Source organism: Mytilus trossulus, chromosome 2, assembly GCF_036588685.1.
Source record: "Mytilus trossulus isolate FHL-02 chromosome 2, PNRI_Mtr1.1.1.hap1, whole genome shotgun sequence".
NCBI lineage: Eukaryota > Metazoa > Mollusca > Bivalvia > Mytilida > Mytilidae > Mytilus > Mytilus trossulus.
The window spans coordinates 2,796,437-2,801,545 of NC_086374.1; positions in this window are offsets into that span (position 1 = coordinate 2,796,437).

Below are 5,109 nucleotides of genomic sequence, written 5' to 3' on the forward strand. Positions count from 1 at the left end.
TTATCATGACTTATATTTTATGCTGCACAATTCCAGAAATGTGTATAAAGCATATATAATAAAAATCTATACGTTTTTACTAGGATATAGTAAGTTTCTTTGTTGAACCCTTCATTTAAGTTCATATCTTAAGAAACCTATTCAAGATGGTAGTTTTATATCATTTCCAAATATTTTGCACTGCATTATTGTCGAAATATGTTAAACCTAACAATATCATAAACAGGTTGAGCTTCCTGTCTTTCCTTAGTCGTGTTTGATAATATTGAAGTTAATCTAGGTAATCGTATGAATGAAATATAAAGATCACCATGACATATAAAAAATAGGAGATTTGGTTACACGCCATTATTCCGACAGCTCATTAGTCCGACAGCCCAAGTGGTCCGACAACCCATTAGTCCGACAACCCATTGCTCCGACAGCCCAAAACTCCGACAACCCATAAGTCCGACACTGATGGTATCAGGGGGAAATAAAATGGGTCTGTCTGTATTATTACGTTTAGATATGTAATAACATATTTTAAGAAATAATCCCGTATATATGTGTTAACTGTTGATATTTATAGCCTTTTTTCTTCTTTGCTGTGAATACCACTGTCACTCTAATATAATTGTAATCAATTTAACTATTGTAAGTTTATTGTCTTAATTTTGTATGCCATAACCATTTAATGTAAATGTGTTTGTGCGAATAAAATATTATATTGTCTATAACATGAGTCTAAGGTAGTTCGAATACTTTCTATATATACTCAATTCGAAATCTGTATATATATAGAATAAAACAGAAAAGAATATGTCATTTTCCAAATTAAAGGATCTTAAAGAGCATACATTTATAAATCAAGAACAACCATTGGTGATACGAGCTACTGAAGACAACCCGAGGATGACAACCCCGCCCAAACATTTCGGTAGACAGGAAGTGTTTGAGTTGTGAATCTGAAAAAGCATCACACAGTATAACTGACTTATATAAATATTGTAATCAAATTTCAGAAATAATTTCTTGTAGTTCCTGAGTAAAATGTGACGACAGTTTTCAACTTGGCTGTCACATGTTATGCGTAATGAATTTGAAAAAGTATCACACGCCACAGCCGACTTCAATTAACCTTTCAGAAATCCTTGTAATGTAGTTCATGAAAAAAGATAGAACGAAAATATTTATGGGACGGATGGACAAACTGACGGATGGACGGTTATACAGAGGACAGCTACAGTGTGCAAAAAAATAAGTTGTGGGGTTATGGAATGAAAAATCAGACATACTGGGGTTTGCATATTTTTTCTTATGAAAGGTCATTATGGGGTTGTTGCCATACCATATGGGGTTGTTGCCAGGCAACCATATGGGGTTGTTGCCATGCAACCATATGGGGTTTGGTGTTGACTGATAATGGCAAAGCTTTTAATGTGTAAACCGTTCTAAATCAATGGACAATAACCGATTTTTACCTTTATTTTATTAACACTTATTAACAAGGTAAATAATTTTCAAAATAAGCGCATATATTTTTAATATTGTGACCCTGCAAATAAGATAGATATCCAATGGAAGAAGATTGGCCAAATAACTATCATGAAAGATATTGATGTTATGCTAACACAACTGCATACCAAATATTTAGTTACTAAAGTGGTTCTCCCTCAATTGATCTAATCGAGAACTAATTAAGTTTCAATAAACAAAGTACAGACAGAACCAACTTAGCTCCATAGAAAAGAATCATGTCTATACAACTGCAAGCCAAATAACGTTTGAGTATCAGAGGGCATCCGGAAAGATTTCTATTGTACAAAATGATTCTACCCTCTTTAAATACAGTATTTTATATATTATTATTATAGTCGTCAGATAAGTTGTCCCACTTAAGCTGGTGTAATCGAAAACTTTGGCATGTCAAGTACTATAAGAGCAAACATTATAGCAATTGTTTTATTTTTGTGACTCGCATGTTAAAATTTCAATTCACCATTTCCTGAAATCATAATTTAATTTGATAATAAAGAAGAGGTATGATTGCCAATGAAACAAATATCCATCAGTTGAAATGAGATGCATATTAGAAATTAGTGGTCACTGTACGACCTTCAACAATGAGAAAAACCAATACCATATAAGCTATAAAAGGCCTCAACATGAGCAATGCAAGACGATTCAAACAAAAAACAAGAGTGGACACACTGAAATGTCTCGCCTGTTCTAGTGTTGATAATATAATTTATGTTGAAAGTATAAAAAGCATTGTTTCCCTTCCACAATTTTGTTCCATGCAAGACAAAATAACTGTCTCACTATGTAATGGCAAAATTTATAAAAATCCAAGAAAGATTAATAATAAATTCATGTTACTAATATCTGCAAAACTGAAAAAAAATAACAAAAAAAATCAATTCAAGACCTTCAAAACTATTGCTATGGCATCTGCCCATCTAATATCATTGACTATTGTATTGTTCCATAAAAATTAACCTCATCAGGAACAAAGATGCAAAATGATCTGTGGGATAATTCAATCTCCATAGAAATAAAACAAACTGGTGTTAATGCGATTATATACCACATATCAATGAACCACGACTGAGTGGAAGGAGCTACAATGTAAATGACATCCATGTAATCGTAATGCAACTGCATACCAAATATCTATGACTTATCATACATACATGGTTCCTGTTAAATTGAGCTTAGCAGAAAAATTGTTGATTACGAAAGAAAAGAAACACTATGTTTCTACTAGGACAATAAGAACCCTTTAGGTCTGAAATTGGCTGAAAATATCAAATTAAAATGTTCACTGAAATTTGTCTGGCTCTACAGCTTTTTATTCCATCAAATTTGTGAATAGGACAACTTTATTAACCGAAAATCTGTCTTGTCAGGTCACCCTCATTTTAATCATTTGTTGTTATACCTAATGTTATGTATTTTGAACCTAATTCAAAGGTCTTCTTTCTGATATGGTCAGGTTTCTTTGTTCCCCTATTGGGCCAGTACAGGGACAGTATTTAGACATGTATGTATACCCATTAAGTATGCATATAAGAAAAAATTGCAGAAATTACTTAATAAATCATGCATAAACTTTCTCAACTTTATTAACAACAGACATTATCACATGATACACATTATACAATACACAAACAAGAGTCTCCTAGGAGCCCGAAATTGCTCACCCTGCCTTCATCACTAATTTATCAAAAATTAACATTTCAAATCATTTTCCTTAAGAGCTTCTATGTTAACTTGCAACCATTTTGAATTTCTGATGGAAACAAAATCTAAATACTTATACCAATAAAGACAATAGGGGAACCTAACCTGTAACCTAATAAGATTAGATGTAATAACCTTGGAATTTAAGAACAAGAGGCTCTCAAGAGCCTGAATCGCTCACCTTAAATTTTTTACTTAAATCTTTCATCAATGATTATTTGGCGTTAAAATTTAAATAAATGTTCTTCGAATCTGTCATATCTTCTTTAACAAAAAAAAATGCATTTTCCCCTATGCTCTATTTTAGCCATAGGGGCCATGTTTCTTGTCATACAAGGAAATAAAATATAAAATGTATGCTAGATATGTACTCTGAAACTCATTATGCCTAAGTTTGGCTGAAATGGATTAAGCAGTTTCAAAGGAGAAGATTTTTGAAGTAAGCCACCATGATTAATAAATTGTGAAAAATGTCTTTAAAGGGCAATAACTCCTTCAGGGGTCAATTGACAATTTTGTTCAATTGGACTTATTTGTAGATCTTACTTTGCTGTCTACAGTTTATCGTTATTTATAAAAATATTCAAGATAATAACCAAAAACTGCAAAATTTCATTAAAATCATCAAATCAGGGGCAATAACTGAAAAACCAGTTACCCCATTCGGCTGAAAATTTCAGGGCATGTAGACCTTGACCTAATTATAACTTTAACTTCTTGTCTGATTTGCTCTAAATGCTGGTGTTTTTGAGATACAAGCCAAAAACTGCATTTTACCCTGTGTTCTATTTTTAGCCATGACAGCCATGTTTTTTTACCAAATAAAAAATAAAACACAAACTTTATTCTAGACACCTTAATGATCATTAAGTGTAAGTTTGATTGAATTTGGTTCAGTAGTTTCAGAGGAGAAGATTTTTTAAAGTTAGCAAATATGATGAACAAATTGTGTAAATTTGTCATTAAAGGACAATAACTCCTTAAGGGGTCAATTGACAATTTTGGTCATATTAACTTATTTGTAGATCTTACTTTGCTGATCATTTTTGCTGTTTACAGTTTATCTTTATCTATAATCATATTCAAGATAATGACCAAAAACTGCAAAATTTCCTTAAAATTACAAATTAAGTGGCAGCAACCCAACAATGGGTTGTTCGATTTATCTGAAAATTTTCAGGCTGATAGATCTTGACCTAATGAACAATTTTACCCCTTGTCAGATTTGCTCTAAATGCTTTAGTTTTTGAGATATAAGCCAAAACCTGCATTTTACCCCTATGTTCTATTTTTAGCCATGGCGGCCATGTTTTTTGACGAAATGGAAAATAAAACACAAACTTTAATCTAGATACCCTAAGGATCATTCAGCTAAAGTTTGGTTGGAATTGGTTCAGTAGTTTCAGAGAAGATCTTTGAAATAGTTTACGACGACGACGGACGCCAAGTGATGGCAAAAGCTCACATTTCCTTTTAGGAAAGGTGAGCTAAAAACACAATATTCATTCTATCAAATTTTCAATGAATTTTAACTTTTAATAACAATACAAAAATGCAATATTTTCTAAGTTCACTGTACCAACTGCATAAACTTCTTATGGATCTGAACATATATTGTGTTTAAGTAAAACTTCTCACACTGGGACCAGTTGTTCAAAGTGATCTATTTTTTTTAAATTAAATACTGTCTTGTACACAGAACAAGACTGAAAATGTGTACACAATTTCTTTAAACAATTAATGACAGTGCATTCTATAATTTGGTGTTGCAATGAAAACAAATTACACAGAAATAATTAGTGCAAATTTTAAACAACTGGTCCCTACTTGCTATAGAAATCATTAGATCATTTTTTATTTTGAGACAAGATATTATGTGGGATT